At 49.9% G+C, this 19,008-nt stretch overlaps 1 protein-coding gene across 14 annotated transcripts in view; it reads right to left on the reverse strand.

The window, feature by feature from the left end:
• The window catches only part of TBL1X (transducin beta like 1 X-linked), a 225,265-nt gene extending 206,504 nt beyond the window's left edge, over positions 1-18,761 (reverse strand). For 3 of the 14 annotated variants that reach the window (XM_073799396.1, XM_073799394.1, XM_073799395.1), the window contains exon 1: positions 18,512-18,754. The gene's annotated coding sequence lies outside the window, so the exon portion shown is untranslated. Of the gene's footprint in view, positions 1-10,359; positions 10,432-18,511 lie in introns of those variants that run through there. The other 11 variants (XM_073799408.1, XM_073799407.1, XR_012329316.1 and 8 more) reach the window with 10 other exon arrangements.
• Positions 18,762-19,008: the final 247 nt, after the last annotated feature.

The following is a 19,008-nucleotide window of genomic DNA, read 5'->3' on the forward strand; positions in this document are numbered from 1 at the left end:
GGAATGATCAGAGATGCTGCACTGCTGGGTTTGAAGATGGAAGAAGGGGCCATGAGCCAGGGAATGCAGGAGGCCTCTAGAAGCAGGAAGAGGCAAGGACTGGCTTCTCCCGAAAGCCTCTGGAAAAGAAGGCGGCCCCACTGACACAATGAGACCCATCTCAGACTTGCAACCTCTGGAACTATAAGATAACAGAGCGGAGTCGTTCAAGGCAGGAAGTTTGGGGTCATCTGTCCCAAGAGTGACAAGAAACTAACACAGTCAATTATAAGATCAACGGAGAAAACACACATGACCTTCAGCCTTACCAATAAGCTCTCTGTTCAAGGCACAGACACCCCAGAAAGTCGTGCCTATGGAGAGCTGGGGAAAAATCAGCCTCCATATTCTCCCACCTGACCCCGGAACGGTAATTTATGGCTCTACAGAGGCAGAAGGCTTATACATTCAGAAAAGTAAACAACTCTACGACTCTGTCTCAGTCTAAGCCGGCGTTGTGGCTTCAGGGAGGCCCCAGAACGCAGCCAAAGTCTAGCTGGTTGGAACCCCACGACCCCAGAGCAACTTCACACTACCCCCTTGGGGACTACAGGCTTCCTACGTCTCACACCAAGAAAGGACCCTCTAAAATCCCATCCAGGGACTTCTCTGGTGGCTCAGTGGTTAAGAATCCGCCTGCCAATGCAGGTTCGAGCCCCGGCCCGGGAAGATCCCACATGCCGCGGGGCAGCTAAACCTGTGCGCCACAACTACTGAGCCTGCGCTCTAGGGCCCACGAGCCACAACTACTGAGCCCACGCGCCACCACTACTGAAGCCCACATGCCCTGGAGGCCGCGTGCCGCCAACTACTGAGCCTGTGTGCTGCAACTACTGAAGCCCGTGGGCCTAGAGCCCGTGCTCCACAACAAGAGAAGCCACCGCAATGAGAAGCCCGCGCACCCGCAATGAGAAGCCCGCGCACCGCAACGACGAGTAGCCCCCGCTCGCCGCAACTAGAGAAAGCCTGCACACTGCAAAGAAGACCCAGTGCAGCCAAAAGTAAATTTAGAAAATAAAATGCCGTCCAAAAGGCAGCACAAAAGAGGGGTCAGCAGACACAGCTTTAACTGACCACAACTGTTTTCTAGGTTGAAATTTAGGGGAAGAGATGGAACTAAAGAGAAGGAGAAGGCAGATACAGTGTACGCCCAATTGGAAGCTGAACTGGAAATGGTCTTATAAAACATGGCTCCTTCTGTGAACCGTTTTCCATTTCAACGTCATCTGAAAGGAGCAGCCCGTGCCCCGGGTTTACCCAGCCCGTAACATTCTTCCACCTGATTCCCCACCCCAGGCCCCAAGCCCTCCTTGATTACCCAGAGATTCCACAAAACGTTCACCAAGAAACTGGAATAACACACACTACAACATGGACACGCCTCAAAGACCTAACGCTAAGGGAAGAAAGCTAGACAGCAAAGGGTACATATTGTGTGATTCCATTTATAGAAGATGTCCGGAATAGGCAAATCCGCAGGGACAAAAAGCAGATCATTGGTTGTCAGGGGCTGGGTGGAGAGGGGATTTGGGAAGTGACGGCTTAATGGGTAAGGGGTTTCTTTCAGGGTGATAAAAATGCTACAGAATTAGACAGTGGTGACGACTGCACAACTCTGTAAAAATACCAGGAAAGTACTGAGTTATACACACTTTGAATGAGTGAGTTGCATGGTATGTAAGTTATATCTCAATAAAGCTGTCATATTAAAAAATAGGAGAAGAAGAGAGAGGAAGAGGAAACAACCACTAAGATATCAGCCAATGATTACAAGTCACTGCAAACTTTAAAAAATTTAACCATCCCAAGGAGGTTAGTTTACTTAACAAGCCTGCAATCCTGCGCACCAGCCCACTCCACAGTAAAGATTCTGGAACGCCTGAGCAGAGGTCGGCAGCAAACTGTGACCAGAGGTGGTTTATGGAGCGGGCTGAGGAGCAAAGTGGGACGCCTGGGGCACATGATGAAATGCAGGAAGACGATTCTGCAAAAGTAACAGTTCTCAGTAATTTAAAGCAACCCTCTATAATGAAAGTATTCTCTCTCTCCAAAATAAAAAAACAATGGTAACAAATACACTGGCTACGGCAGCAAACGTCTACTGATAACTTCCGGCTGCTCCAGGTCAGCAGATTCAGATTAGACTCCCGAAAAGCAAACTGAAAGTAAAATACATTCACTGGCTTGGGCTGGCTGTTTCAGACGGGAGGGGATGGGATGGAGAAAGGATAGGTATTGCTCCCCTGTGAGAGGAAAGGCGGGTGAGCAGCCTTAAGATTGCAGTGGACCCAGCAGCATGGGGAGCCCCTGGCGCAGGGCCTGGGTCCAATCCCGCCCCACCTGGGCCTGGACCATTTCCTCAGAAGGTGACCCCGGCAACCGCAGACAGGGCGCAAGTCAGATCCCACAAGAGTCGGCAGGGTATCACGGCCGGCGTTTGGCGTTCATCAGCACGCCGACCCACGCATCCCGAGTTATTCCTGGTATTAGCCCCTTGACGTAATAAGGAAGCCAAGAGGAAAGACGGACACATCCAAGCGTACAGAAATGGGAAGCGTGGTGGTTAAGACCATGAGCAACGTTATAAGGAACAGTCTAGGAGAGAAACATTTGGAACAACTAACAGTCACAGTCTACAAAGACTTCCTCTAAGGCACGTGTGGGCCTCAGACCAGGAGCATCAGTGTCAGCTGGGAACTTGCTGGAAATGCAGAGTCTCGGGCCCCGCCCAGATTTACTGACTCAGAAATTCTGGGGATGGGGCCTGGCAACCTGTGTTTTCACAAGCCCTCCACAGGGCACTGGTACACAATGAAGTTTGAGAACCAGTGGTAAGGTCACAAAAATATTTACAGCAGCACTATTCATAATAACCCCCAAAATGGAAACAACCCAGGTGTCCAACAACGCGTGAATGGATCCACGGTGGTGCGTCCATACCTGATGGAATCCTACCCAGTCATAAGAGGGGATGAATTAGTGACACAGGCCACAACATGGATAAAGCCGAAAATCACCAGGCCGAGTGAAAGAAGCCAGGCAAAATAATGAGCACACAGTGTGCAATTTCACTGATACAGAATTCCAGGATATGCAAACCAACCCATCTAGTAATAGAAAGCCATCAATGGTTGCCCGGAGGTGGGGGGAAGCAGAGAGAGATTACAGAAAGGCACAGGGAAATGTGGAAGCCACGGAAATACGTGTTATCTTGATATGCACGTGTCCCAGAAGCCAGCACCACTCTCAAGACAGCAAACATAGGAGGAAACTGATGACCGTGCACACCTTATATACGCCTGGTTTACTGTACTTCAATTATACCTTAACAAAGGGGTAAAAAAAAGCAAGCAAGCAGATGGTGCAAAACCAGTGTAATATGGTCCCACATAGATAAAAACGCAAGACTACACAGTTGTACATGGACAGCTGAACATGCCAGAAACAGAATCTACCACATCACACTGTGGACTGCTAGTATCGGTTATTCTGCCGGAGGAGCTGGGAGTTACAACCCCACAGTGCGGGGATTCAGGGAAATCAGCATATTCTTAGGTATCACCTTAGAAACAGGACCGAGCTTAGAACAGGAAAAAGGAACAAAACCCAGAATCTGTTCAGAGGAAAAGCCTTGCATTTTGGAAGCCCCCAAAGCAAGGCCGGCTGCAGGGGTGCAGGCAGGGAGAGGGCCCCCCCCTCGGGTAGCAACAAGTGCCGCAGGGGTGCGGGGCAGCTCCTGCTGGGAGATGCAGGGCAGAGAAGGGGATGCACGCAGGTAAGCGGGCTGGGGCCCAGGCAGGGGGCCCTGAACTTCTCAGGGGGCTCAAAGGTTGACCAGATGAAGAGAACAAGGGGTGGAGGCCTGGCTATTGTGACACCCTGCACACTGCACGCTCCGCACTCCGCACAGCAAATGAAAACCCTATAGAAACCAAAACCCTGGAGGGAGGGCCGTAAGCAGATGCACTGAAAGGCTGGGCTCACGGCAGCCACTCCCTTCCAGCACAGTCATCAACGTGGAGAGTCTTCACTCAGGATCTTCCGCCCTCCTTTCTCAGTTCTTGGGGAAGAGATAAGGATGAAGTGCGATTTCCAGATCAAACCCCAGACGTCTGCGTAATTTCGCTGTTTATTTGTAAATGAATACTTCTAAAGGAATTTCTTTTCCCTCTGAAGTTAGCTCCCAAAACCTTGCTTGTCCTTTGCTGTAGAAAAAGATCCGTATTTCCCTGGAATGTATGAGGACGGATAGATTTCCCAACTTCTCTAAGTCTGATGCGGGTTTTAGTCCTTCAACTTTACCAAGTCTTCAACCACGAGATTCAAGCTTCTAAGGCGGGATGCTTGACCTCGGCACTAATGACCTCTTGGGTTGAGTAATTCTTTGTGGGCCTTGGGGCCTCATCCCCTGCATTACAGGATGCTGGGCAGCGCCCCTGACCTCTATCCACTAGATGCCACTGACACCCCTTCCCCATTGGTAACAACCAGAAAGGCCCCCAGACATTGTCCAGCGTCCCTTGGGAGCAAAACTGTCCTTGGTGGAGGACCACTGAGCTAAGGTATATCCCGACCAAGACGGAACTTCCGTCAAAGTCAAACATCCAACGCCATGAAAGAAACAGGACGGGATTTCAAGGAGGAGGCAGCAGGGGCATGGAGGGTTGACTGCCCTATGGCTGTGTCCTGGGTTCTCCAGGGACTGAGTCCATCACTGTAAACGCAGTTCCTTGTCCAGACTCCGCACCTGTCCAATGCAGCCCTTTATGCACGATTCTTCACGATTAGTATGACCCTAAATATAAGACGAACTCCTCTAGCTTCAGTTTGCTGACTACAAGTAAACGTTTCTCTCTCTCTTTTTGGGGGGGACGTGCCGCAAGGGCATACGGGATCTTAGTTCACCAACCAGGGACCAAACCTGTGCCCCCTGCAATGGAAGCGCAAAGTCTTAACTACTGAACTGCCAGGGAAGTCCCTAAATGTAAAAGTTTTTTTCTTTCTTTTTTTTTAACTTCTTTATTGGGGTATAACTGCTTTACAACGGTGTGTTAGTTTCTGCTGTATAACAAAGTGAATCAGTTATCCATATACATATGTTCCCATATCTCTTCTCTCTTGCGTCTCCCTCCCTCCCACCCTCCCTATCCCACCCCTCTAGGTGGTCACAGAGCACCGAGCTGATCTCCCTGTGCTATGCGGCTGCTTCCCACTAGCTATCTATTTTACCTTTGGTAGTGTAGATATGTCCATGCCTCTCTCTCGCTTTGTCACAGCTCACCCTTCCCCCTCCCCATATCCTCAAGTCCGTTCTCTAGTAGGTCTGTGTCTTTATTCCTGCCATATGATCCAGCAATCCCACTCCTGGGCATATACGCTGAGAAAACCATAATTCAAAAAGAGTCATGTACCAAATGTTCATTGCAGCTCTATTTACAATAGCCCGGAGATGGAAACAACCTAAGTGTCCATCATGGGATGAATGGATAAAGAAAATGTGGCACATATATACAATGGAATATTACTCAGCCATAAAAAGAAATGAAATTGAGCTATTTGTAATGAGGTGGATGGATCTAGAGTCTGTCATACAGAGTGAAGTAAGTCAGAAAGAGAAAGACAACTACCGTAGGCTAACACATATATATAGAATTTAAGGGAAAAAAAAGTCACGAAGAAGCCAGGGGTGAGACGGGAATAATGACCTTTTTGTCTTTCCACAGAGCTACTTACTTCCCGCACGGCTCCGCCTTGAGAGCCTGCAACCAACCCATCTCTATCCTGATCTTACAGGGAGGACACCAAGGCTCCCCGTGCGGCCCTGCACTCTCCCTAGGTACCCCTCTCCTGGAGAGGGGGCGGGGAAGGTTCACTAAATCACCTCCCACCATCGGGTTCTGAGCAAAGGGAAATCTACAGAGACAGAAAGGAGATTAGTGGCTGCCTGGGGCTGGCAGGGGGCGCAGGAATGGATGACATGACCTTCCTGAAGACGGGAGCGATCTTACTGTGGAATGAAAATGCCTGAAACCTGGATGATGACCGATGACTGCACCACTCGGTAAAATGACTAAAAATCCCTGAAACTGTACACTTGAAGTGGGTGCTTTTTTTGGTATGTAATTTACACCTCAGTAACACGGTTCCTGAAAATCAACTAGACCTTAAATGGGATTTAGCGATCTTCTTCGTGAAATTTATCACCACAGGTGGCCATCTACAGCCATCCCAAGGCAAAGCAAACATCTATGGCAAATCCAAATAAAACAAAGTATCACATAGCTTGCAAAAGGAATGACAGCCCAACCTGAATCTACAGTGTGTCCAACTCAATACTAGGAACTACAGAACAGCCGAACTGCCCAGTGGCAGCAGTGCGGACAGAGAGAAATTCCGCTCTGATGAACATCCGGGCCACCAGAAACCCATACAGAAAAATACATTCCTTGTCCAAAGATAGAACATTCAATGGAAAAGCAAACACAACAGGTAATTCAAGAAGGTTGAACATACTCTTCGATAGCAAACTATGAACCAAACCCAAACTTCCCTTAAAGCAAAAGCCACGCAGAAAAATGGGACCCCAGGGCTTCCCTGGTGGCGCAGCGGTTGAGAATCTGCCTGCCAATGCAGGGGACACGGGTTTGAGCCCTGGTGTGGGAAGATCCCACATGCCGCGGAGCAACTAGGCCCGTGTGCCACAACTACTGAGCCTGTGCGTCTGGAGCTTGTGCTCCGCAACAAGAGAGGTCGGGACAGTGAGAGGCCCGCGCACCGCGATGAAAAGTGGCCCCCGCTCTCCGCAACCAGAGAAAGCCCTCACACGGAAACGAAGACCCAACACAGCCAAAAATAAATATAAATAAATAAAAATTTTAAAAAAAATGGGACCCCAGCTTACCCCTCTATTGTGCCAGGAGCTGAGAAAATTAAAATTCACAAAGGACAGCTTATTCTGTGCACCATTTCATGTTTAAATATGAATAGTGAAATAGTGAAAACATACAGTCTCTAGTTTTATTCAGTTAACTTTTCTGGAAACACAGGATGATCCAAAAATTACATAATGGAATTAAAAACTATTAACTATTGGGTGGACAGACACCGTACTGCCTGAGAGAAAAACGAAACATTTCCATGAGCTAATCGTATCCTATATTTAGTTTGAGTAGACTAATGTAATTAACCAGGGGTGTACAATTCCGCTAACTTCAAATTTCCAGTGGTAAAGCCTCACATACAATTATCTGAACCACAACTGATTTATATTTTTGTGGGAAAATGAAGATAGCTGATTCTAATAACCCGAGCTTCCCAAGAAGAGTAACTGCCTCCCTGACGGAAATGATGTGAGTGGTAATTCGCACCACCACAAACTCATCTGTTTTCAGATCTTCCCTCAAAGGTCAGCATACCTGGAGATTTCACGTCCCGTTGACGCAAACATTTGGTGCTACTGTTCCCCTGCATTCCTGCTCTGTACACCTGGGCCTCTAACTCCCAGAGGGTATACACAGGTCTCTGCACTTCGTGAGTACCTGAGGTACACATTTAGGAAATAGAATCAAATTTTGTGCCCACTTCTGCGAACAGTCTCAGGATGCGGCTAGTCTCTGATACATCTCTGAATATTATTTAGGGTAATTTGGCTGGCAAATAATCAAATGAATAATTATTAGAAAATTATCAACAACAAAGACAGAAAAAGATTCCTGTCCAGACCTGAAGCGACTGACCAGTGTCTAGCTGACCTGCTGGCAGTAAGAAGTCAGGACCCGGACAAGGCTCAAGGAAACCGGCTAAAAGCAAAGTACTTTGTGTAATTTCTCCCTCCCCTTAGATGGGCAGGCACGGGGCAGATAAAGGACATTCCCAAAGACTTTCATTAAAACTAAATTTGTTACGGGAGCTTAAATGTCCTGATCTCTGGAGAGCAGAGACAAAGGTGCATAATGTAGATGTCAAAAATTCTACTTCCTGGGAATTCCCTGGCTGTCCAGTGGTTGGAACTCCGTGCGTTCACTGCCGAGGGCCTGGAGGGACTGGGTTCGATCCCTGGTGGGGGAACTAAGATCCCGCAGGCCACGTGGTGCAGTCAAAAAAAAAAAAAAAAAAAAACTACTTCCTGCTTCTCCTCTCTTCACAGTAGGTGCGTTCTGAATATTACTGTAAAGAGAAGCAATTTTTTTTTTTTAAGTAGGAGATAAATATATCCGTTTACCAAAGGACAAATGAATGTCCACGTGGATCCTGACGACTGTGAAATGACGTGTGGCCCTGGTGCCCCGACGGTACAGAGAACAAGACCAACATCAGCTTCCCTTTACATACAGAGCTATGCTGCAAACTCATTATCCACAAAGGGAAAAACAGGCACAAACACCGAAAATCACACACAAAACCGAAGCTAACGTACCAATCATTTCAAATTAAACAAACAAAAAGGCTGGTGCGGAAACCTGGAACTACTTGCGGTCGACACTTGGTGTCATGAAAACCAAAGCTTCAGCCGTTCTCAGCAAACGACCTCAGCCAAAGACCTGCAGTTTGGAGGTGAGTCCTATGTCTCACCTCCACAGGCCACAATGTGGTCTGGGGTGTGAATGTAACTCTTGTATTTATTTACTCTCTGTAACACCAGTAATACAGCATCAACCAAAATGACAGTTTTCTCTTTTAAAAAGCCTCTAATGTGAAATGCAAAAAATAAAAGATTTAATAACCACCACGATGGATGAAATATGTTTCTGGAAGAAAACAACAACAAATAAACAGCCAGACTGAAGGCACCGAGAGACTTATCACAACCCAGTTCCAGCGCTATCTCCCATCTTTTAAAGTTTGAATCACCTATTTGACAAAAAGCCTGGTTCCTGGGAGCCCTGAGGGCATCCGTCAATGAAAGCAGCTGATTTATAAACAGAATTAAGTGATTATGAAAACACTGCAGCGTCATGAAATGCTTAAAAAGCACAGCATTGTTCCAAAGTTTCCTCGTGCACCTGCAACTGAGATATTGTCATCTGGTTCTGAAACACAAATATTTTTTCAGCTTTAAAAACACGCACAATCCTGTAGATCCAAAACGTGCACAGCACCCTGTCAGCGTATGTTCTTTCTTCCCCAAGTCACATCATTAACAGCTGTGCCTCTGGAGGTATGTCCAATCTCTAAGCTGTCAGATCTCAGTCACAACACGTGTGTGTGTGCACACACACACACACACACACACACACACACACACACACACACACACACACACACAGTGGCAGGTGAAGCCAGACGGAAAAAGGGGAACACATCTGTGTCCCACTTTATTCAGGGACTTCAATATCAGCCCCTCTCACCTCTGGGGACCCCATCAGTGATCTCTAGATGCTTTTTCACTGCATATCCCTCTCAGTGAAAACCTTTTAAGCATTAACTCCAACTCACGTAACGTATTAACTAGAGATAACACTCAGCGATCATTATATGCATTTCTCATAGACCACAAATAGACATTTTGTAACTATTACATAAAAATAAACAAACAGAGAACTTAAGTTTCTTCCTGCACTCCAGTAAATCTCATTGTCACTGCCAGAGATATGATATCCAGTCCACTTGGGAGCCCACTTTGTGAATTAAAACCTGAGACAAGGCATTTCTGTCACCCTCTGCCCCAACTAAACATGGAGACTACTGGTTTCAAGGAAATGTCCTAGGAGGCCCATGAAATTTACCAGAGTCCCATGAAATCTATCAGGCGAGTCTAATTTCCACAGGCCTCTCCCCTTGTTCTCATCTGGTCTACAACAATTTCTGTGATGCCCTGGACACACGAGATCATTACTTCTTATTTTCATCAACTTCTGAGCTGAGTGCCCCTCCAATGCTGTTTCTCCTGGCAAGGCTTTTTGAAGAATTACGCTACAGATCTCTAGAAATTGTTGAAACTGGCACAGAATCATCGTGCATCTTAGAAATACAAACCTAATGTGGTATTTTTTCATAATCAAATTAGGAGCTAAACCAAAGCGTGTCTCCCAAGACTGACCTGGGACTGTCAGAGACTGGCACCCGTTGTTTTTACATTGATAACTGTGAATACTTGAGTCTTTACCAACACAGAGTTGGCATTCAAGTTTCAAGGGATTAAAATGCCTGATAAGATTCTGCTGTAAAAAGAACCTAAGGCAAGGACCCAAGTTTATTCTGTCTCCTAAATAAATCAAATGGTAGAGACATCAATTCTCTACTCAGTTGCTTTTCTAAATACAACCCAAAACTCGGCAACCACCTGGAACTTTATAGGTGCTGAGAATTATGTTTGCATACCGGTGCTACAGATGTCTGCATCATATGAACGGGGTAACATCCCTCCAGCTCCACTTTCTCATTTCTCATCTTCAAACGGATGTCAAGATAACAAGGGTACCTCGAAGGGTAGAGCTGATCCGGCTAAGGCTAAAAATCACCCCAACGCACTAGAAACAAAAAGCACTGCTCAGTTACACAGAATTTTCTTCCCAATCGTGACTTACGTGGTCTTACCATATTAAAGTATCTGTTATTACTGATTTAAGAAATAAAATGGCATCACATACAGTAAGCTTCTTTTGCCCGAATTTCCATCTATCGGAAAGTTTAAACAAGCAGAAGTGTTTGCAAACTGGATACTGGATGTTCACAGAGACTCTAAAGCCCAATGACAACGGGCAAGTCTGTAATAGTTACGAGTTAAGCTCTCCAAGAAGCGGACAGTGTCCCTCTAGCCTTGCTTCAACATGGATGAGGTTGGGTGTCCAGGTTGCAGTAGACATGACAAAAGTCTTCAGTATCTTGGAGAGAGAGAAGGTGATCACGCCGGCGGAGGGGGGGGGGGGCGCGGGGAGAGTGCTCACCTCCTCCTGCCTCTGTATTCTCCCTGGGGGTTGGCGGAAAGTATTCCAGAAAGGAAAGTGCTCAGGGCTGGCTATCTGGGGTCATTTTCTGGGTTCCAGGCTCAAGAGAAGTAAGCAAAGAAAACTCTCATGTTTTCTTTTCAGGATTCCAGCTCCATCCACCACGATAGGAAAAAATGACAGGAATTCAAGGCAGAGACACTCTCTTCTAAATACTATGAATTTTGCCGTGAGCATTGTTTGTGCTTATTTTACGGGGTCTCCTGAGACTGGGAAACTACAACGCTCGTAAGAGTTATTCAGAGGCACCCCACAGCCCAAAGTGTCTTCTGAGCTGCTCGGGCTTTTTTTTACAGTAACTTAGCGATGTTAAGCTGAATATTGTTTACTTCAATCATGGGTAAAACGATAGTTAAAGCATGGAACATAGTTTACCCAAACTGCTAGTTAATATAAAACCACCATAATCCTTAACCTACAAAAGTGTTTTAAAAAAAAAAAGAGCCCACGCAACATTTAACGTGTGCCTTTTCCACATTACAATCCGCACACACGGGGTAGGAGAGGCCTCAAGATCAGCTCATCAAGCCTTTCACTTGCAAGTGAGGACACACACAGGTTCAACAACTTCACACAAGCAGGCGGGCAACCCAAGGCAGGACACAACTGACCCAGACGCCAGGCGAAGGATCCTCTAGAAAACACGATATTCCTTATTCGATCACAAATAGTGAAATTACGACCCAAGGTAAAATTCCGGTTCACCACCACACAGAAACATAGATGTAGGAACTCACTTCTACAACAAACTAATGCAAACACAACTGGATATTTTTAGCGCACTTTACGGTCACGTTATCAACCCACTGGGAAAACCACGCCTCTTAATGTGTGTTCTGTTTTTGAAACTAAAGACATGAGTCTAACCTACTGATACATTTTACATAGTACTGCTCCAAAAAGTCTCTGAAAGTGCATCCAAAAACGTCCCATCTCAACTGATTTGGCAGCAACGATCAACTGGCGTAGGAAATGCGCAAATCCTACAGGCGGCTCCAACACGACACCTGATACTTTTTCACTATGATTTCTTACAAGTATTAAGAAACTCTAAGTTTTGGCTTTTCCTTGCTTTTGATAAAATCCACAGTGCAAAATCATTCTGAGGAAAACACACGGGCCCAAGTGTGCTACAGTGTAAAATTCATGAGTCAAGGAAGGCGCTGGAAGAGTGGAGAGATTCACTATTAGGCATTTCATCCTGAGTTAAAATGCGATTACCAAGACCAGGAGAGCGGAGCTGATGGGCAGGTGCCCCAGGTTAGGGGCTGAGGGAGTGGGGAGTGTGGAGGCAAAGCACCGCGGACACCTCTGGGGTAACGGAATTTAGTTGTTTGGTATCCTGATGATGGTGGTGGTTACAGAAATTTAAGCATGCTGAAATTCATAATTTATCATATAGTAAATTTAGGAAATATATAGAGGATATACATGTGTCTGTATATAGCATGTGTGTGTGTTTGTGTGCGTATGCCAGCCCTGAAATTTAACTTAAGGGTGGGGGTGGGGAGGGGAGATAAGAAAAGCAAGCAAGCCATTGATGGAGACCACCGTAACTAAAAAAGATATATTATTATTTTTGTCATCATTGGATATTTCCACACCAATTCCCAGCTTCAGAGTAGAGGAAAACCTAAGGACACTGAGCTCCAAGCATGATAAGAATCCTCCTTCTGTTAATACAAGCCTGAGGAACAGATTTTATTTTCTTTCTCTCTCAAGAAGAAACCTAAGGCTAGAGAAGGTAACGGATGTGCCCAGAGGCAGTGAGTGCATGGTGAACTGGCTGCAAACCAGGTTTCCCTGCGACCACGTCCCCGACCCCATGACCACAGGAGCCCACAGGGCCCCCAACCAGGCTGGGCCTGGCGCTCCTCTGGGGGGTAACAGGACACGGGGCCACGGGCTGGCTCCGGAGGACCAGACTCCAGGTGCCAGCCGTGCCCAGCCCTGGAAGAGGGCCCCACTGCAGGTCCGCACCCAGCTGTCCCCCCCGGCCCTTCCCGAATCAACTATTCACAGGAGAGGACGGGGCCTGAAACAGAAGCCACGGTCCTGCAAGGAGCAAACACCTCCCACCCTGACCTGTCCCCGCCCTCCCAAACGGAGGTTACCCCGAGGCCAGGTTAACCGACATTTCGCTGGGCACAGAGAGGGTCCGAAAACAGGAGCCAGGAACCGGTGCTCCCCTGATAAATACCCAAGTCCCAAGAAGCCGACCAAAAGTGAGACCTGGTCAATCTGCAATGACATCAGCAAAACCAACAGGAAGGCGCCATGCAGGAGCGCTGGCATCGGGGGCTCTAATCCAGTTGAGACAGAGCTCAGGGGACTCGCAGCGCCCCCCTCCCGTCCCCAACACCTCCCGGCCTTGCGCCGCTCCCGTTTCTTTCTTCTCAAAGGCCATCCGCTTCCCGCCGCCTCCTTTCCCTTCTCATTTACTTCCTAATGTATCCCAAAATGGCCTACGGGAGCCGTGAGAACCACAGCGCCGGATACCTATCTTGACGTCCACCTGCCCGTGGACCTTGCTCGAAACAGGACTGCACAGCTGACAGCAGAACTCAGGGCTGGTGTCTCCACCCTAGCATCACGGGCATCCAGCGCCGGGTCGTTCTCTGGGGTGGGTCTGTCCCGTGCCCTGTGGGATGTTACGCAGCATCCACGGACCCCCCGCCCCCCCTCCGGGATGCCAGGAACATCACCGTCCCCCTCCCCCAACGTGTAACAACCACACGTCTCCAGACATTGCCAAAAGCTGCTTGACGGTAGGGGACCAAACTGCCCTGAGAACCATGGGCTGACGACAAGTTTCCAGAGTTCAAGGCTGAACAGACGGCCTCCGTGAACAACCATCTCCTCTACCTTCGTCTCTAAGTCACCCTTTCTCTCGAGCCTGCGAGTCGCCCTCCAGCTCGACCTCTTCCCTCCAAGGACCAAGAACAAACCAAAGCCATGGAAACGGAACCCAGCTTCCTCTATCAGAAGAAAATACTCTGTCCTCTGTTTTCAAGTTTAAATTTGCTCCGATTTAACTTTTCAGTGGCTTCCAGTTCACATCTGCAATCTTCAATCAGGCAGCGGATTCCCAATAAATATCTGATGCCGGCGATAACTGCACGGGAGGGCTTTGCAGGAGGCGGCCGCCTCCATGGCCAAGTTCCCGGGGAGCACACTCCTTAATGACGGCATTTTCCCCCTGAGGTCTGAAACTCATTTTCTCAGAGCAGGCTCTCTTTTCCGTCTATAAACATGTTGCCTGTCTGTCCCTTCCCACACCCAGCATTCATTTTGGTTGCTGGGTCTCTTTCTGCTAATGTGGCCAGGGCCATCCGGTTGGTCGAGCCCCATGGAAAGGATGGACAGGACGCAAGGGCCAAGGAGGGCCAGACCCGAGGGAAAAACTCACATCCAGTCTCCACTCAAGAGGCCAGTTACTTCCTTCACGCTAAACATAGTTATGGAAAAAAAAAAAGTTTATCTTTCCAACTTAAAAAAAAAAATGTTTACAAAATGACTTTAGTCTTGCTTCCCGATTGAAACTATTTTTTAAATGTCTTGGGCGGTGAAAGATTAACAACTTATTGGAAGTCACGTACTCTTCTTTTTTACGGGAGAAGAAGGAGGCAAATGCAAGGTATCGGGGACACCACACCTGGGATGGTCTCGCCTCACAGGGCAGAGCGATCGTGCTTGTCCTCTGGCCCGGGTCAGGCCTGGCAATAACCACGTGTGCAGAGCCCAAGACGCAGACACCTGGCGGAAAGCTCAGAGGGGGCAGCCTCAGGGTTGGGGTGTGGGGTCCTCCCTCCCAACAGGTAACTGAGGAAGGGTCTGAACTCCTGACACTCGGGACCTACGTGAGATGGCTCTTGGGGGCCTGGCTTCCCTCTGCAGGAACCCATTGCCCGCCTCTGGAAGAGAATCATGGATATCCCAGGTGTCTCAAAGGCTTGACAGGTCACAGCAGTCCTGAGACAAGGCAAGAGTGAGGACAAATGGCAGAGGGCGATCTGGGAAGTCACCTCTCACAGATGCAAAACTGGGTTTTCCCCCCCAACCACAAATAAAATTTCTAATAGGCTGCTATAAAAAAAATACAAAAGACTATGCAAAGAACACACCAGCTAAGTAATAAAAATAACATCCTGACTCAGGGACCCGTCTACAGGAAGCAGCCAGCGCTCAGCCACTTTTTAAAAATACTTTGACTACTGTTAAGCCTCACTTTGTTGGAAGGATTCCTGATCAGCCTTTTAATAACAGAAGATTTTGCCCTCAAGAAATTAAACCTTAAAACTTAAGGCCTAAACTTGGGGGGAGGAGTCGGTAGCCCATGGTGAGCAAGGCTTTAAACGTATCAGGTAAGGCCTCTAATCACCTACGTGGGGCTTCACTGACGGTGACACCTTGGGCTCCCCACCATCCCGAGAGATGTGCGCCGCGACACACACAAAGGCGGGCCACGTGGGGACTGGCTATGCCATTTTTCAGATGGGGAAACTGAGGCAGAGAGCCACTAAATGCCATGTCCAAGGTTAAATACTCAGTGAGAGACTCTAGCTTGGAGTTCTGGTTTTCTAAATCAAAAGTGATCCAAACCACCTCAATCTCAAAAACCACAGCTGTCAAATCTCACTGAAATCACTTTCCTAGGTCACCTGCGAGCTGAAATGCACCTGCCTTTCTTTTTAAAGTCTACCAGTAAATTACTTCAAACTCTTACAGCCTCTCCCCTCCTCCCACAAAAGGTAGACTAACTCTCTTTACTGCCTTCTTTATTAATCCTTACTTGCAGTATCTATAGAGAATCTCCCTCCCATACAACGTTCTGCAAGTTCTGCGCTGTCCCAATATGGCGGCCACTAGCTACACACATCTATTGAGTATGTGAATTATGGGTAAAGCACTGAAACAACAGAGTTGTTCATTTTAGTAACAACAGAATGGTTACTGAATTTTAGTTAATTTGAATCTAAATATGCACATGTTGGCTAGTGGCTGCCACACTGGATAAGTAAGCTATAGACAAAAACAACCTTTCCACTGTGGTGGACATTTCATGATTTCTGTTGAGATTCATCTAGGTGTATAAACAGATTTCAATGTAGGTTCTTCTGTGTGGGGGAGAGAGAGAGAGAGGGAGGGAGGGAGGGAGGGAGGGAGGGAGAAATTGTGTGTGTGTGTAATTTAAGGAGCTTGTCTCCAAGTGGGAAGATTCACACAATGTATACACAGGAAGGCAAGATAACACCAAGCTTAAGAGGTGGGCTTTCGGAATCAAACAATCCTCCCTCCACCACGTATTAGCACGTCAGTGGACTGTGAAGCAGGAAGGAAATAACTGCTGCACGCAGGGTATTAAGTGCGTGTAAAATCCTCACTGCATGGCATTAGGGTGACATTAGGAAAATGATTCCACCTGCACAATGCCAACAGCTAAAACTTACAGGCAGCTCTGTAGTTTTCAGAAAACCTACACTTACATTCCCTCTTTCTGTCCTTGCACTACCCAATGAGTACCACGATTTCAGTTCCCGTTTTTATTTTTACACACATAGAAAACGACACTCAGAAAAGTTACAGGACTTGAAGGTCAACGGTAGAGCACAACAACAGGGTGGGCCCTTTCACTAGTTCAGGCCAAACGGGGACAAAGACTGCTTTTCTAGCAAAGCATGGTGTCCTGATGCAGGTGGACTCAGGGGCTCTATTCCCCTTTCTGCTGGCTAGCGCTGAAACCCTCCGAACAGCCCACCCAGGTAGACTCATGACGCCATCACACAGATGAGAAAACTGAGGCTCCCATGGTTGAAGGTGAAGACTCGGCACCAACTAGACGCCACACACTTCATTTAAACACCCAAACCTTCGGGAGGGGTGAGCTTGGGAAGACTTAAGGGTCAAGGTGCGAAATTTAAATGGGGGGTGTTGACAATTCCTGCAGTGACTTAAGCCCCGGGCAGAAACACAAGAAGAGCCAGCCTGAGAAGATCCAGTGACACACACCCTGCTGTGCACACCACCAAATCGACACCTTAAGTCTCCATTTTCATCCCACAGGTGTGCGTTCCCTTCAGCTCTGGAATATCCTTAAGGGGCGATCTTCATAAGTGGGTCAAGTGATGCACTTCAACTTTTCATCCCCGGACTCATTATCCAGCTGGGGGGTTTTCCACGAAAATCTGCCGGACGTTTGAGATATTAACATCCCTTAACATAAAAGCGTCATCTTCACGTCTCAACTGTTCCATACTCAACATTCGCCCCCCACCCCCATCGCGTCTTTCCTAGGAATGACTAGTTGTAAACTTTTCATAAAATCGTCCTGGGCCATTTCCTACCCCGAGACCACCGTTCAGGACTGAAGAGGGGCGCTCCCCTCCCCCTCCCAGGCTGGAGTCCCGCCCCTCCCCTTTCAGGTTAACCCAGGGACCCAGGCGACGCTCCTGGAGAGAAAAACATCCAGCAGTCAGGTCAAACCACATGTGACAAAGCAAAGCAGAAACCGTGGCACAAGGGACAGAACCTGGAGCTTGTTTCTTTGGGGGTTCTGCTCTACAACATCAGCGACAGAAAAGAAAAAAAAAACCCACCTCCGACTCTAACTTTGTGGAATTTCCAAAGCGAGGGGCGCGGAAAATGCGAGGCCGTGCTAAGAACGAGCCCTGGCGCGGGCCTCACAGCGCACGGACAGCGCACGTGAAGGGCAGGCCCTAACCCAGCGCCCGCAACTGTCACAGACCCGGCGACCCCCGAAGGCGCGCACCACCCCGTTCCGAAAACCGGCCCCCGTGGGCAAGGTCCCCCTGGTAAGCAGCGCCCGGGACGCGAATCTGGAGGCACCCCTCCCCCAGCCCGGGAGCAACAGGTCTGCAGCCTCCCCAGGCCGCGCTCCGCAGACCTGGCCAGACCAGGGACGCCCCCCGTCCGCCGAAGTCGCCCCCAGCCCGCGCTCCTCGCTCGGGCTGGGGATCTCCCGACTTCGTTGACAGTTTCTGCGCCTCGGAAACTGAGCCGCCCAGGGCCCGCGCCGCCGCGCTTCCAGCCGGCCCGGGACTGGCCGGCCCGCGCCCGGGGATGAATGGGGCTCCCCTCCCCCCACGGGGGATCCCGCGGCGGCGCAGGTCCGTCCAGCCAGCCCCGGGTTGGGCAGACAAAGGGGCACCGGGGGACAAATCGAGCGCTTCCTCAAACTTGCCGGCCGCCTCCCCCTCCCCGAAACAAAGGAGCCCCCCCAACCTCCGCCCGCCCCCAACGCGCCGGCACTTTGGGGAGCAGCCAAAACGGGGTATTGTGCAGCCTGCAGGGAGCGCGCCGCACCCCAGCCCAAGCCCGGGAGACACTGGGGGACCTGCCCCTCCAGAGCCCCGGAGGCGGGCGGAGCGTGCGGGAGCCCCGGGCCGCCGGTATGACCCCGGAGGGAGGGAACCGCCGGCCCCCACGCGGGACAAGTTCGCGCCACCCCGCCCCGCCCCACCCCGCGCCCGGCCGGCCACCCGGCCGGCCGAGCTCCGCACACTCACCTCGCCGCGAGCAGCGCAACTTGCGGCGGCGCCGCCGCCCCGAACCTCCCTCCGGCCGGCCGTCTCCGAGCCCGGGCCGTGCCGCGGCCGAGGAGGGCCCGGCGCCCGGAGCAGCCGCGCGCCGCCCCCGGGCCGCCCCCGCCCCGCCGCAGCCGAGTCCCCGAGAGGCGCGGGCGCTGGAAAGTTTCGGATGCCGAATGGCGGCCGAGGGCGCTGCGGCGGCGGCGGCGGCGGCGGCGGCAGCAGCGGCGGGGCGGGGGCGCTGGCGGCACCTCGCTCCCGAGCGCAGAGAGTGCGGGGGGGGGGGCTGGGGCGGGAGCGGTGGCGGCGGCAGAGGGCGGGACGGCGGGAGGGACCGGCACGGGCAGTGACCTCCGGGGGGAGCGGCCGCCAGCGCGCCGACCCCGGCCGGGAGGACTGCCAGGGAGGCCGCCTCCGCCGCCGGGCCGGCCCCTCCCCCCACGGCCCCCAGCCCGCACCCTCCCCCACCGCCCGGG

Source organism: Tursiops truncatus, chromosome X (assembly GCF_011762595.2).
Source record: "Tursiops truncatus isolate mTurTru1 chromosome X, mTurTru1.mat.Y, whole genome shotgun sequence".
In the NCBI taxonomy this organism is placed as follows: domain Eukaryota; kingdom Metazoa; phylum Chordata; class Mammalia; order Artiodactyla; family Delphinidae; genus Tursiops; species Tursiops truncatus.